Source organism: Diceros bicornis, chromosome 10, assembly GCF_020826845.1.
Source record: "Diceros bicornis minor isolate mBicDic1 chromosome 10, mDicBic1.mat.cur, whole genome shotgun sequence".
Taxonomy (NCBI): domain Eukaryota; kingdom Metazoa; phylum Chordata; class Mammalia; order Perissodactyla; family Rhinocerotidae; genus Diceros; species Diceros bicornis.
In genome coordinates, this window is record NC_080749.1 from 28,929,403 (window position 1) to 28,946,328 (window position 16,926).

The window sequence follows — 16,926 nt, forward strand, 5'->3', positions numbered from 1 at the left end:
ATTCTGAAAAGCTTAACTTACAAATCTAGAAAGAAAACAACCTACCACTAAAAGTATACAAGTAATTAAGAACTAACCTCAGGAAAATACTAATAAAAATATGAAATAAGTAAATGCAAAAATTAGAAGCAACCTTATCATTTCATCTATTTTTGAAGGGATACTAAGAATACATCTATCAATATATAACTTTCCATATTTTAAAATTAGCACGAACTTGATACGAGAAAGAAATCCTAACGTCAGGAAGGTGCCATGTGGCATTTTTTAACTTTATTACCACTTTGTTGACTCTCTGTCCCAGAGCAGATCACCTCCAACATTAGCACTCTGACCTTATAGAAAAGTGACAGATAAAGTTTATGGTGAGAAAAAAATGAGTTTTTATGGGTTTCCAAAAGGGAATTCTTATGACACTAAAAGCCATATAATAATATTGATTTCATAACCAATTTTTTTACTGCCAAATTACAGACTTAAGATTTCTGGAAAAATATCCAAGTGAATTTGCAGTAAAATACAATAAAATAGAGGTTTGAGCTCATAACAAACAGTCTCAAATCTCTCTGCAAACTTTAAATATACACATAAAATGATTTTTTAAATCAGGTCTTCTTTAAAGTTTTCAGTATCCCAACATTTACCTTTTACATTGGGACTGACTGGCCCTCCTCCTGATGCTTATCAAAAGTCAGCTATAAGCTTGCACCTTTATGAACAAATAATTTCCATGCCTGTTTCTAGTTTCTTCTGTCTTAAAGGCAAATGTACAATGTACAGAAACAAGGATTATTTTCTTATAAAATCATTCTCAAAAATCAATTAGAATATTCAAAAATATTCCATTCTCACAAATGAAAATAAGTTGCTTGCTGAAATGACAGTCTTCCATTTCACTGCCTTAAAAATTAAGCTGGCATGGATAATAAAAGTGTTTTCTGACTGGATATGCTTGGCATTAAATATTTTTAAAACAAATACTAATCCATAATTAGATTTCACAGGCGCAATCTATAGAAAACGGAACTTGTTTTTATTTTTCTGAGAGCAATATTAATGATTTGATATTATAAAAATTGTAACAATACCATCACTTGCATAAACCTATGAAAAAATCTGCAGATGAATCTTTATTATCCTTTTCAGTCTGATTTTCATCATTCATTCAGTTAGCAAATATTTATTGTGCCTACTATTTGTCCATCATTGTTCCAAGTGCTTGCAGGTAAATTAGGCAACAAAGCAAATGTTCCTCTTATCACAAGAGATTTCTTTCTAATTGGAGTAAAAAGACAATCATCAAGTAAATGTACATCAGGTGGTGGCAAGTGTTATAAAGAAAAATCACACAGGTTAACAGAGGAGAAGGGCGGCTGAGGACTAGGGCTGGGGAAGGGTAGTATTTTATACAGGGCTGTCAGAGAACATTTCGCTGATGATGAGATGACATCTAAACAGAAACCAGAGAAAGAGAGGAGGAGGCTCTGCAGATCTGGATCTAAAGCGTTCCAGGCAGCAGGCACAGCAAGATCCTGAGAGGGAATATGCTTGACATGTGCAAAGAGTAGGAAGGTCTGTGTGACTGCAAAGCATAAACAAATTTAATTTATTTAACAAGCATTTATTAAAAGATTACATTCTAAAAATTATGCTAAGTGTTTTGTGATATTAAGATGACCCAAATATAGTTTCAGGCCTCAGGCCTGGATATAATTACAATACAGAGTGATAAATGTTATTAAACATTTGAGCTGGTTCTCAAAGAGGATCAATAGCAAGTTATACCTCAAGAAGATGAACCAAGAGCCCAAAAAGTACAAAGTGCCAATATCCAAGTACAAAGAAGAGTGGAAGAAATGTGCAGATACTCTTGGCCCACTCAACAACCATTCAACCCTTTTCTCCTTTTGCTTTCTTCTAGAATTCAGGCTAAAATACTTGATCTACCAGGTACAGGGAAGGGAGGCATGTTCCACAGTCTTCCAAAATGATGTAGGTGGAAAGAAGGCTCAGAATAGAAAGCACTCTCTATTGGGAGCCAGGACACTGCGGAACAACTCTGAACAAATCAACAATCCACAGGGCTTTTAGCTGACACACCACAGGCCTCTGGTATCAAGCCCTCCTTCCAAGCCCTTCTGCCCCTGCCTCCCTCATCATCTGCAACCTCAACTACCTTTAGTATATCTTCCTTTCTTCCTCTGAAACTCAGCTATCTTAGAGTCATTCCTCTACTCAAAAATTATTTCTACAGAAGAAAGAGAAAACTACTTAACAAGAAACAAGACCCCTGAGATTTGGTTCCAAGCTCCTTGTTAGCCTCTATTCCTGTCATTCTCAACAGACACACCATTACCCCAAACTCAATAGATTCCTCGCCATTTTTTCAAACATTCCATACACATTGCCACCTCCAAGCACTGCTAGCACTGTTTCTTCTTCCTGGAATCCTTTCACCTTTGCCACTTGTCAAATTCCTACATATAGTTCAAGACTCCATTCAAATTCCATCTCATCCGTGAGGGCTTATGTCAATTGTTCACTCATATTCAGCCAGTCAGAAGTAATTACTCCTTCCTCTGCAGTACCCCCAAATTTGGTTTATATCCCAACTACAGCAGTTACCACCTTCCACTTATGCTATAGTTATATATTGCATATGTGTGACTTCCCAAACAGATTTCAATTCCAGAGCAGCCAAGTCTGTGTACATTCATGTTTATATCTATGCACAACCCAGCAAAGTACCTTGTACGCAACGGGCATTCAATTAATGTATTCTGAATTCTCACGAATAGGCTACAATAAGACCTCACCTTATAAGAGAGGGGAAAAAAAAAGATATTCCTGGATTGAAAATTACAGCATCATCATAAAGTGAATTGTTCAGGCCTTACTATTGCATTCAGCTATTCAAATAAGTTCTAAATCATTGTAGATATCATTGAATAAGATGATAAAGACAACAAAAAGTAAACTAACTACAAGTGCTTATTGGGCAGCATAAAATAAAATTAAAGAGAAATGGGGAAATGCAAAGCATAACACTATCTATATTAGGAAGCATTACCAAGAAATACTAAATCAGTTCATTTAACAAATATTTACTAAGTGCCTACTACGGGCCAGATACTATACTGATTGCTGAGAATACAAAGGTGAAAAGAGTGAGATAGGGCTGCACTTTTACATGTAATATTTTTAAGTGCCAAGTGTTGGCCTATAAATTATTACTTCCTAAAGTATGACCAAAAGAGCAGCTTAAGGGTCAAAAGAGACTGATTATCAATACCCAATTCTGAGTCCAAATCTAGGAAACTATCTTGTTTAAATTGTGATTATGTAGGAACTCTCTCCCAGGACTGCTTCTGAAAGTTAAAAGGGCTTCCTTTATTTTCATTGACTATAACCTGCTCAGATAGAAAATTTGAGTTCCAGATACTTGAATACATTCCCTGCTCTGAGATAAGTTCTATCCATGCACAGGTTGTTTTAGTAATTAAGGTACCAACAACCCTGCCATTGTGAATGAGAAAGGATAAAATATTATCCCTTTATTATTAAAATGGTGCTATATAGCGATGTTGTATGGGAGATATTGGATAGTTGTTTGTTCTCTCCTCTGAGGTCAAAATAACCGAAACAGAATAGAAATACAACAAAGGGAATTTAGGTTAGACATTGGAGGAGTCGTGAGGCACCGATTCACACTGCCAAGTTACACTCGGAGCCTCTTCTGCTGCAGAGTTTGAATGAAGAGGTAGCCCGCTGTCTTCTGAGACAGTTTAGGGCAAAGCAAACAGATGTAAAGATGACTTCTTAGAGTTTCTTTTGGACATGTTTTTCTATTTGTATGTGTATTTAAAAACTATGAAGCTGTCACTCTAAGAAGTAAAACAAAAAATATACCCAAAATGCCATCTAGGATAAAATCTGATTTAGTGTGCCCTTAGCTTGAATAACAGCAAAGCATTGTCTGATATAGCGCCAGAAGGTGAGAGGATCTAATAACTCCTTCTTGTAAACTAACATCAATAATATAAATTATCAAATGACTTATTTACCTATAAATAAATTCAAATTGCTTATTTCATCAAAAACTGAGATCTTAATATACCAATACTACAAAATATCCTTGTTTAAATGATAGTCTGTGCATAGAGTGAAAAAGAAATTGTATTTTTTATTTACTAATGGAATAATGTGCTCCAGCCAAAGCACTGGTACTAAGTCATTTTGAGGATTTTCCCATAACCTTTGTAACAATATCTTCCACTCAAAACCACCTTGACATCCTTACATTGATGCCCCCTTAGCAATAACAAACAATTCTATAAAATTTAGTCCACAACCCCTCACAAATGAAAAATATTACTGTACCCTTTATATGCATAAACGATTTATACCAATAACATTAACAAATGTATTTCTTAATATTTATTCATTTATTCATTCATTCAACAAGTGTTTATTGAGGGTCTACATCTAGGCACTATGTGTAACGACACCAAGATAACCCAATTACAGTTCCCGTCCTCAGTCACAGAAAGATAACCTTACAATACCAAAACATATGTACTGGATGTCAGAAGGAAACCAATAGCAAGTTACTGGATAAGCCAACTACCCAGAAAGTTCAAAAGTCCAAGCAACTAACTATACAAAAGATTTAAAGTAGTATGGCAGATAACTTTAGGATGGTTCACTCAACACTCATTCCAGTTGTCCTTCTCCATGTCTTCCTCCAAAATAGAAGCAGGATGGCTAGAATACTTTTATCTCATTCTGGAGGTAGGTAGTTATGTGACACACTTTTGGCCAACTAGATGTAGGTGAAAAGTCCCCATGAGTAGGCATCCCTTTGTAAAGAAAAAAAGAAAGCTCCCTATGAGAAGTCTTCTGAGTAGCCTTCACTTTTCTTCCTGAAAAGAAAGTAAACACAATTTCTAGAGGTGAAATGAAAGGCAAAAGTTATATGCAAAGGCAAAAGGATGGTGAGGAAGGAAGATGTTACCTGGGTCCCTGATGGCATCAGGTACTTGTGAACTAACTGCCTCCAGACTTCTTACGACATGAGACAAATAAAACCCTTACTCATTTAAGTCATAGTAAGATTTTTCTACTACAGTTATGTGTCACTTAATGACAGAGATATATTCTAAGAAATGTGTCATTAGGCAATTTTGTTGTTGTGCAAACATCATGGAGTGTACTTACACAAACCTAGATAGTATAACCTACTACACACCTAGGTTGTATGGTGTAACCTACTGCTCCTAGGCTATAAACCTGTACAGCATGTTACTGTACTGAATACTATAGGCGATTGTAACATAATGGTAAGTATTTGTGTATCTAAACATATGTAAACATAGAAAAGGTACAGTAAAAATATGGTATAAAAGATAAAAAATTGTACACCTGTATAGGGCACTTATCAGGAATGGAGCCTGCAGGACTGGAGGTTGTTCTGGATAAGTCAATGAGTGAGTGATGAGTGAATGTGAAGATCTAGGACATTACTGTACTCTACTGTAGACTTTATAAACACTGTACATTTAGGCTACACTAAATTTATAAAAAAACATTTTTCCTTCTTCAATAATAAATTAACCTTAGCTTACTGTAACTTTTTTAAACTTTTAATTTTTAATAAACTTTTTAATTTTTTTTAACTTTTGACTCTTGTAATAACACTTAGCTTAAAACAAACATTGCACAGCTGTACAAAAATATTTTCTTTCTTTATATCTTTATAAGCTTTTTTTCTACTTTTTAATTTTTTTTTTACTTTTTAAACTTTTTTTAAAAACTAAGACTCAAATACACACATTAGCCTATGCTTTATACAGGGTTAGGATCATCAATATCACTCTCTTCTACCTCTCCATCTTGTCAAACAGGAAGGTCTTCAGGGGCGATAATATGCATAGAGCTGTCATCTCCTATGATAACAATGTCTTTTTCTGGAATACCTCCTGAAGGACCTGCCTGATGCTGTTCTTGAGGGGGCATCGCTCTTTTCAGAAATATGTGTGTGGTGGTTTGCTTAGTCTGTTTCTTTTTTTCATCATAGATTTGCTTGTAAGCAGATAATGGACCATGAACATTCCTCTCTATTAATGAAAACCTTTCCACATTGTGATCTACGTCTTCAAATATTTTAAGGAGCTTGTTGAAGTCTGCAAAATCTTCTGCTAAATCTTTCACTTTTTCGAAAGTAAATATTCTTGAGGCTTCCTCTTTTTCTTCTCCTGAAGTTTCCTTTTCCCTTGCCTCTTCTTCAGCTATGCATTCCTGTTCCAGTTCCAACAACCCCTTATTAGTCAATTCCCCAGGAACCACCTCCAGGAGATCCTCAATGTCATCCTCATCCACACCCAGGTTAAAGTTGTTTACCAGGGCCGGCCCCGTGGCTTAGCGGTTAAGTGCCCGCGCTCCGCTACTGGCGGCCCGGGTTTGGATCCTGGGCGCACACCCACGCACCGCTTCTCCGGCCATACTGAGGCCACGTCCCACATACAGCAACTAGGAGGTGCAACTATGACATAAAACTATCTACTGGGGCTTTGAGGGGAAAAAAAAGGAGGAGGATTGGCAATAGATGTTAGCTCAGAGCCGGTCTTCCTCAGCAAAAAGAGGAGGATTAGCATGGATGTTAGCTCAGGACTGATCTTCCTCACAAAAAAAAAAGTTGTTTACCATCTGAACCACATCCTTGTTGATTTTTGCAACCTCCTCATTCTTGGCAAATCCTTCAAAGTCATAGATGAACCTCTTGAGTGTCTTCTTCCAGATATCATTCATACAAGCCTGGGCGACATCATCCCAAGCCCAAGCAAGGTTCTTGATGCAGTCATAGATGTTGTAATCCTTCCAGAATTGCATCATTGTCTTCTCAGTGTCTCAGTTGCAGCTATAGCCTGGGCCAAGGTCCTCCTCAGGTAGTAGGCCTTAAAAGTTGCTATACACATTGATCCATTGGTTGGATCCAAAAGGTAGTGTTTAGAGGCAGAAACGCCACTTTGATATTGGAATGAATATCACCAATAAAAGGAGGATGCTTGGGAGCATTATCAACAATAAGCAAAATCTTGAAAGGTATGTTATTCTCGAAACAGTACTTCTCCATTTTGCTGACATAGCAGTTCAGGAGGGCATCTTGGAAGAGGAGCTGGGTCCTTGACTTCTTATTGTTCCTGTAGTACACTGGCAGTGTGTGCTTACTGATATGCTTGGAGGCCCTGGAGCTCTCACTGTGCCAGATCACAAATGGTCTCAATTTGTAGCCTACAACATGGCCCTGAAGCAAGACTGATACCCTGTCCTTAAAAGCCTTGAAACCTGCCATTGACTTGGTTTCCATAAGGATGAAAGTTCTTTCAAGCATCCGTTTCCAGAATAGGGCGGTTTCATCCATATTGAATATTTTCTCTGGCAAGTAGTTTTCCTCCACAATCAGCTTATCTAGAGTTTCCAAAAATTCTTCAGCTCACTTCACATCAGCATTCACACACTCACCACTCATTTTCACATTATGTACCGAATAACGATTCTTGAATTGTTTAAATCACTCAGAGCTACCAGTAAATTTAACACCGTAGTTGGGTCTGGGCTTTTCTTTCAATATTGCAGACAAACTTTTTGCTTTGGCTGTGATCATCATAGTGTTGAGGGATACACTTCTATGTCTGGTCTTCAATCCAGGTCATTAGAAGTTTCTCCATGTCTGATATAGGCCCTTCTCGAATTTTTGTTAGTCTTATTGCCTTCAGTGAAGCACATCCTTTAATGGCTTCTATCACTTTGTTCTTGTTCTTCAAGATGGTAGCTATCATGGAATGGGACATGCCTGACTGGCGAGCAAAAACCATCACTGATTTTCCACCTTCGTAGTCCTTAATCAAAATTAAACCATTGGACGTAGCCTCTTACTGGCAACAATAGCAGTGGATTTTGTACAATTAGGGGCCATGATGAACAAAACAACATGAGATTAAATCAAGTACAGGAGAAAATGATGCAATCAAGAGATGCGTTAAACATGAGATGTATGAGGCTGCTGCCAGCATAACACAGTGTACTGTATTACAGTAAACTTTTTTTAAAAAGTAGAAAGAGTACACTCTAAAATGATGATAAAAAGCATAGTATAGTAAATACATAAACTAGTAACATAGTGGTTTATTATCATTATCAAGTATTATGTACTGTACATAATTGTATGTGCTATACTTTTTTTTTATAGGACTGGCAGTGTAGTAGGTTTGTTTACACCAGCAAGTTTATGAAGTTCGTTTATCACCACAAGCGCATGACGTAAGTACTGCATTGCGCTAGGAAGTTACAATGGCTATGAGGTCACTAGATGATAGGTATTTTTCAGCTCCATTATAATCTTATGGGACCACCATCCTATATGCAGTCCATCATTGACTGAAATGTCTTTATGTGGCGCATGACTGTACTTGGAGCCAGAGGCATTTTTACCATTAAAAGGAAACTACAGCAAGGAGGAGATATTTGAGTTAGACTATTTGTATAACCTCCTTCCTTGATTTAGGCTACAATCTAGTTTTCTCCAGCTCGAAGAAATAAAAACAATTTTGAACGTGCATTTCCACAATTTTCCTATAATTTTCAGTAATCTAGATTACTTAAATAAACATGTTCTAATTCCTCCATGGAAATCCATTTGTGCATAGTCATTATAAGATTTTTATTTCTCTTCCTAACTGAAACCTTCAATTCCCAAACCTATAAAATAACATTTTTTATAGTATGGTATATATCATTCATATATGTAATATATACATACAAATAAATAGCTGAAGGTTAGGAAGAAAGGAGTAAGGAAGGAGAATAGAGAGAGAGAAGGAAGGAGGAACCTAGCTTATTTGAAAATATAAACTATGATTCCAACTGTGTGAGCACTTTAGAAAACTGCTTCAGAATAAATGAAAGACCACAAGATAACAGTATTTTTTAAATAGGAAAGACACTCTCTCAACTTGAAATCAGTAATTCTGTTTTTGAAAATTTCTCAAACTTGAAAAATATATATCCAAAAAATATTTTATGTCCAATTTACTAGCATTATTATATTATTGTGATACTCCACCTATCTCTAGTAACCCCCCAAGGTAATAATCTCTCTCTAAGTTTCTGTTGCAAACTTTTAGATGTGCACTGTTCCCGGGATAGTTCATATTGCACGGTGCTGAAAAGATTCATTAATTTCAATCACCATCAACTCCATAGGCCACATATACTTCTTCTGCCCTTTTGTTCAAATGTATTTCACTGTGGCTATTCAAAGGAAAATTACACGTTCCAATAACATTTGAGTTCCTCTCAGTTACCCTTTCAGTGGTTCAGGGTAATGACAGAGTAAAGAATCGTGTTCTTCACAGGCTCTCCTTTTTTTTTTTCCCATTTGGTAGAATTTCAGCTTCAAATCTCTTGTGCCAAAAAGCAATGGGTAATGTCTAATGCTCTTCTCTAACAGTAGCTTACTTTGGAAGAAAGGGGAGTGAGAGTCAGAAGAAATCACTTTCACTCCCAGCTTTTAAAGAGTCTTAACATATGGGATAAGAAATTGCTTATCCTATTTTCCTAAAATAGAATTATGGAACCATAATAGGTCAAGAGGGGGAAAAGAAAGAAAGGAAAAGGAAAAGGAATTAGAAATTTTTCAACTATCTCTAAGTATGGGTAATGGCTAAAAGAGTGAAATTACTGAAAATTCTAGCCCTAAATTCTCAGTGAAATCAGACCAAAAAAACCCTACATATTCATAAAACCTAGAACTTAATATATTCCTTGGCATCGTTCATAGGTAGAGGCTTCCTCTGTAAAATAGATAAAAACTACATTCTTCTTCATGAGACTGCAAGAATGGGATAAATAAGGATAGTAAGTATAGTCAGGTAACATAAATGCCTTTGTTTTAAAACCAGCATTCAAAGACAATCCATATGAACTCAAAAGGATATTCAGAGAATGACAAGTCTCCTTTGTTTATATCATCTCAACTTCAATTTCACCTGCAGTTATCTTCTTTAAAAGAAATATTTCTAGGGCCCTTAGCTGATATGAAGTTCTTTTTCTCAGGCCTATTTTTATTTGGTTATCTTTTTAGGTGCACTAAAGATTGAGTTTACAATAAACTGAACAGACAGCGTACAAAAGGCTTTTAGAACTATACCATATGGTCCAGGGAAGGGAACAATCTGGACGATCCCCATTTCAATCTGCAAGCTTGTCCACCTCTATAACACATTATACCACTATAATAAAATATTAAGATGGAAACGTAAAAGTGAAAATAGTCTATCTTTAGCATTACCAGGCAACCGCACTTCCGAAAATGTACTGATAAACTTAATAAACATTTACTTTAATTTATATTCTGAAATTCTGGTATGCAGCACCAGGCAGACAAACCTAGGCCACAATTCACTAGAAACAATATTTCGGCAGGGATATGTGTGGGTATTCAACTTATGCTTCAGAAATTTGGAAGGAGAAAAAAACAAAACACTTTTACAGGAGGCATATTGGCAGGGGCTGATGTAACAGATGACACATTCTTGGAAATCAAATAAAAGCAATAGGGAAATACCCATTGTTGCCTGGTGAAGGCCTAATCACATGGACACAGCTGGAACCAATGTAGATCATTCATTAATAAAGCTGTATTGTAGTAGCCACTTTTTGATGCATTTCAATTGCTGCTGTCGCCAAATCTCTGAATTTCTTTGTTCCATGTTAGTAAGATTATTTTAATGGGAAATATGAGAAGATTTAGGATGGAAAAAAAAACAACAACAACAACCTGCTCTCATGCTAAAAATGAGACTAGCTCAAAAAGCTAAATGTCACTTTACCTTGCAATCTACTTACACTATCAGCAGCTTAAAATATGCAGCGTAAACCTGAAAATGGGGAACTCATATGGTACTATGGATAAAAAGTGAGCAGTGTGAGATGCCACAGAAAACATATGAAATACTTGTGAAAGTATTCTACAGAATGATAATATACAATGTCACGCAGGAGGAATTAAAATGTATCAAAAATTAGGGGCAAAATAAAAAAACTGAATTAACACATACTCTTTCATGAAATACTCTCTATTGAATTTTAACACTGAAGTATGTACCATATGGTTAAGGAAAGATCACTCATATTTTTGACCACATCAACTTAGAAATCACTATTTGTCATTATATGTTACTAATATTTGATATCAAACAAGATACTCAAATCCCCTACTGAGGAATTATGTTTAAAATCTGTACTGATTTATTCAAATGAAATAAAATACTAGTTATAATTATAAACATGGTATTTAATATAATAAAACAAGACCCTAGTTAAAATAATAAATTTAGTCCAAATCTATCCAACTTTGCTGGCATCCCTTAATAAATTTATTTTTCTATGTTTCTACAAATATAATGATTAAGTTACTCTATCATAATTCCTGTAAACTATATATTATCAAACTATAAAAATATAGTAGTTCTGATATGTGTTCTGAATTAAACAAAACTATAGAATATATTACCTGGAAAAAATGAAAAACTCAACAGCATTTACCAAAAAAACTGCTCAAACATTATAGGTCTTAAATATATTTCTACTATGCCTCTGCGTATAGACAGAATAAACAAATAAATAGGGCAATTCATGTTGCAATTCCTAAGTCACTGAAAGATATATTCTTACCACAGAAAAGATAGTGTAACTGCAAATAAAAATTATACCAGTGGAGAAAAATGTAATATTTAAAGTGAATGAATAGTATTTAATATACAACAAACATTATTCAACATACGTGAACACACAGAATGTAAGAGTTTTTTGTCTGTATTATCTTTAACCACCGATTCTAATATTATCAGACCTGGGCACAGAGGATTCAAGACAGACAGTCATGCACTTAACTGGTCCAAGAGAAAAAAAAACAGTTTCACTGGCATTCCTTCTCAAAAATGTCATACTTCGTAAGCTTAAAATGTTGACCTAAATATTTAATTAATATAACTTAACAGGCATCTCACCCATACTCATTTTAGCTGCTCTACAGAAAAAGCCACTTAAATACAATTAAAAAACAAAAACAAGGGAATCGTAGCATTTATTACATGTGCATTATACACACAAAGCAATATGAGTATTTGTTTGTTTTGCTAACGTAATGAGCCAAGATGTTGATGAACCTGTCTTGAGAATGAGAGAAAATAACAGGTGAGTTTATTTAATGCATACTTTTAATATACTTGTTCTACAAATCCTTTTAATGATTTTAAAGCATTTTCTCAATTAAAAATAAATCTGGAAAAAAAACCCAACTGATTGTACAAGTTTATCCTAATGTAGCCATAATATATTTCCCAGTATATATGGCATATAAAAATGTTTCACATTAATAATTCTAACACGAACCACTGTTTACTTTCTTTTCAGTCACATTTGTTACACTGTTACAAAAATACAAGTTTTTCCTCCCAAAGTAATTTTCTTATTGCCAAAAATCATTGACAATTTTTAAAACAAAAATCAGTCAAAATAATATCAATCTCCTCCTAAGAAAACATATTCTGCTTAATGAACTATTCTTATCTTGATTGAACAATATTAATTCTTAAAACAGATCGCTTGAAAGTAAATCATTTGTTTTTGCCTAATACAACAGAAAACACTTTTAACATTTTGCGGAATATTCTACGAAATTTCATAGAATGCTTGCTCATAGTGAAAATCTAGTCTCCTGCTCAAATCATCACTTAAAAATTACAATGCCACATTTTCATACCCCTTGTAATAGTAGGTCACCAACTATAATTTTAGAGAATTGAGAAATTTAAAAATACTTGTTTTACCTTGCATTTTAACTTCAAAGGAAAAAAAATTTAAATGCACATTTAATGGAAGTTCACTTGCTTATCTAGCAATACTTATCAGACATTCTGAAAATGAGTATTCGATTTTTAAAAGATATGAACTGACCCTGAGTTTTAGACAAAAATAGAAAACAATGACAGGATTTTTGGTCTCAGCAAGAGATATCTTGGCATAAAAATCCATATAATACAAGCAAATATCACTCAAGAGTTTCCATTCAAATAATAAGCTGTGAAGCAAGACAAGATTCCAACCAATCAAAAATACTATGTCAACATGGCCAAAGTTAGCAATATTCAGAAGGGTTTTCTGAAAAGTGTGGCAAAAATGCAACTGTGAAGGAAATCTTTAAGAGAGCTGGAAAAGGCAAATTTAGCACAAGCTTCTATAGAAACAATGCCATTTACTAAATGTGGAAGTTGTAAGGAGAATGATGTTTCTATTTAAGAAAAAAATTTTTTTCATGATGGTCATCTATGAAGAAAGAGGAAGATGAGGGAAAAGAAATGGTGTAAGGAGGAAAGACTAAGGCTGCTCGCCTTTCTTCAGTGATGCTGGGAGGGTAGACCCTCCGCCCTATGAAAACTACCACCAGAACCAAGCTACACAAAACATTTTGGCTGCCAGCCTAGAACAGTGCCAGGCTGTTTTTTATTTTTGTGCTAGACTCCCTCAATTGAGACAGTGTGGGATTGTCACTTTGATGCACATAGAGAACAAAGAATAACATAGTACAGAGGGGAGGAATTTTTTGTCCCTTTAAAGTCAGGTTAGCATTTTGTTTTCTTTGACAGGTCTTGAAAAGACTCAAGAAACAAAAGTTATGCTGAAGAATGGATCAATTGCCTAAAGAAATTAGCGTGAGTACAATGTTGTCGACAGTTGAAAAGCCATGTGAGAGATTAACATTTTAAAAAATCAGACTTCAAAGGGGTCCAAGTCATATACTTACCTGTTTAAGAGGCCAGAGACCAAGAAGTACATGACTCACAATCACATAATCTTATTTAAAATCTGATGGTATGAAGAAAGGCCATAAAATCTGACAAAAAAGAACTAATATAAGTGTTATAATTTTTAGGTCACTATTCAGAGGCAACTGTGTCAGTTGCTATTCTGACCTTGATTTCTCCAAAATTAAATAATCTGATTAAAAGATTATAACATTAGAATCTGAATATTTTATGCCTTTACAGAGAAAGAGGTGATAAATGATCAAAAATGTTTAAAGAATTAAACCACAAATCATCTAGAAAGTTGCCACAGACACAAACAGGAAAACCGTCTCCTCTATCCTATTCAATTCTGTACTAGAAGCAAAGCTAACACAAGTGAGAAAGCCAAGTGTGTGCTGTTGTAAGCTTCAACTAAATATACTACCTGAATCTGGTGACTAAAAACACCAATAAGCCATTAGCTCCTAGAGGTATGACCTTTTTCTCTCTAATGCACAACACAAGTAAAGGTAGCGGTCCATTTTCTACAAACCAAATGAAAAGAAAGAATGAACTGTGACAAGCCCAGATCTCATGCTGGCATATTTTACACTAAGCTCAGCATCATCTAGAAGCAGTAGGCTTCTCCCTGACAATCAGGTGGGGAACAAGTTGTGAAACTAATACAACATTGATGAATAGCACCAAAGGTCTAGTAGTCCCTTCCTCCTGCATATCTCTACTGAATCAGCTGTTAAAAGAAGACCAACGGCTGTTACAGACATAGCAAGAACTAAAGCACTTGCCTCAGATGTTACACATGGAGGCATGGTGCATTTACCACGTGAGCCTGTCTAATTTCCGACAAAATGATCCCCTGCCCCGTTTTGTTCACGGCCACAGATTCTGATAGCAAGTCATGATCAGTGTTGGGAAAGACAGTGGGGGAGGGAGAATGTGGGGAAGAAATCGAGTGAGAACAGCGGCCAAACGTCAAACAATATACACGCTTCTCGTATTATTCAAATTAGTGCCCGTGCACAACACTTTGGGACGACAAAACCTGTGGTAAAGGCTTCAGGTACAATGATTTCCTCTGGGTGGCAAGGGTAAGTCTGCCATGTAATCAAAGAACGCATTATTTTGCTCCTCACTGTTGTCCTTTTACATTTCCTTTCTTTCCTCTAGGATATACTGCTGATGCTATTACTGCATGGGACACTGATAGTTGTAGGTGAGGCATTCATGTATTGCCAAAGTAGTCCGGAGAATGATGTCTGGCTGGCTTTAGCTCAACAAGGAGTATGAGGCAAAACCAGGAAGCAAAAAGAATGAAAAGTGTGGAAGAAGCTAGGCAATAGCCTGCTTTTTCTGTTTATTAATGATGCAGACGAAATGGGGGAAAAATCTAGAAAAAGCAGCCAAGCCAACTGAATTACAAAGAAAGACTAGGAGTACTTGGCTGACAACCAAGGAGCAATATGAGAGCTGTCCACAACTCTCCAAAGTATATACATAAAACGAAGAGTGGGAAATTTTTATCTACTATAGAAATGTGTATATGAAATAATAATGAGATAAAATAAAAATAAAGAGATCTGACTTCAAGCAGCAGAGGATCTGGTAAAACTTAAGAAGGCTGCTTCCTTCTCTTTCGAAATATTTATCATCTTACAGACGCACACTGCAGTAAAGAGTAGATGACCACACACTGCCAGAGGACTGAATCGATGGAGAAACAAAAAATGAAGTCCCATTTGCTCACCTGATGATCCAGCTATACTGATGACCCTCTTTACATATGTCCAATCTGGCTAATGCAGAGGTACCTGTCAGATCACGAAAAAGATAAAGTTATCTTCAAAGTAAACCCAGCCTGAATTCTGAATCCCGACCTAGACAAGAGGTCTTGACTTGAATGATCTAGTAGTCTGATTCCCGGATATTCCAAGATGGGAGAGAACCTCCAAGAACAGAAATGTTCTGAGTCTTAACCAATAAGAGCTTTTTTTCAGTCTCTCCGTGGATTTCCCAAATCAATTATAATTCAAAAAATAATAACAATAATAATGATTCAGATTAGAGGTCCTTAACCTTGGTACATGGATGGCCTTCAGGAGTCCACACACTCCTGAATGATATATGTAAAATTTGTGGGGTTTTGTAAATGGATATCTCTCTGGGGAGAGGGTCAATAGTTTGCTAGATTTGCAAAAAGGTCTAAAATCCAAAAAACTGTCAAGAACCTCTGCTAAGGTTAGTCTAAAATCTCAGAGGCAGGTTGGAATGCATATGGACTGATTAGTCCAGGTTTGGGGTTTTCCCCCCAGGGAAACAATAAAGGTGCACAGACACTTGTAGATTTGGGGTAAACATCTTAAGAACACTACTTTCTGAGAGAGCATTACATCAAGTTTAAACTGTTACTTAACTTACACTCCTATGGTCTCTGCAATTCATGCACAGTGAAGAGAATAAGATAATACCATATACCCAAGGGTGGATATCGTCACTTTCCTGTTCTGTATATATTAAAGTCAGAATCCTTAAGTATATTGATACAGACAGGGTCAAAACTGACATAGTAACTCATCCAAAAAGGATCCTTTATGACAAGCAACAAGAAAGAGCTATCAAAGCAATAAGAAATGTGGCTCCCAAACAGATTACGTAGCACAAAATCAGAAGGTTTGCCAAACACATCTCTTAAAAGAATTATTTTAAACAGTAATCATGGAGTCAGAATAACCTATATCAGAAAGAAACCAGGTTAGAGAACCTTCCAGAAAGCATTCACAGCCACAGAGATGATCCCGATGTCACCAAAAAATAATAATAATAAAAAATAAGAGAAAGGCCAAAAAAACATAAATCAAGTAGGAGAGAAAAAAAAAACCTTTTGAGATGGCCTGTTGCAAATAATGATCATGTAGTATATTCTCTCAAAAAATAATTTATTTAGGGGCTGGCCTGGTGGCGTAGCGGTTAAGTCTGTGCACTCCGCTTCGGTGGCCCGGGGTTTGCAGGTTCGGATCCCTAGCGCGGACCTACCCACCGCTTATCAAAGTCATGCTGTGGC

At 35.8% G+C, this 16,926-nt stretch overlaps 1 protein-coding gene across 8 annotated transcripts in view; it reads right to left on the reverse strand.

Annotated features, from left to right (window-relative positions):
• Positions 1–16,926, reverse strand: part of GTDC1 (glycosyltransferase like domain containing 1) — a 385,507-nt gene that overhangs the window by 258,500 nt on the left and 110,081 nt on the right. For 6 of the 8 annotated variants that reach the window (XM_058548907.1, XM_058548905.1, XM_058548906.1 and 3 more), the window contains one exon: positions 15,613–15,676. The exons of 1 other annotated variant lie outside the window; for it this stretch is intronic. The gene's annotated coding sequence lies outside the window, so the exon portion shown is untranslated. Of the gene's footprint in view, positions 1–15,612; positions 15,677–16,926 lie in introns of those variants that run through there. One more of the 8 variants, XM_058548911.1, reaches the window with a different exon arrangement.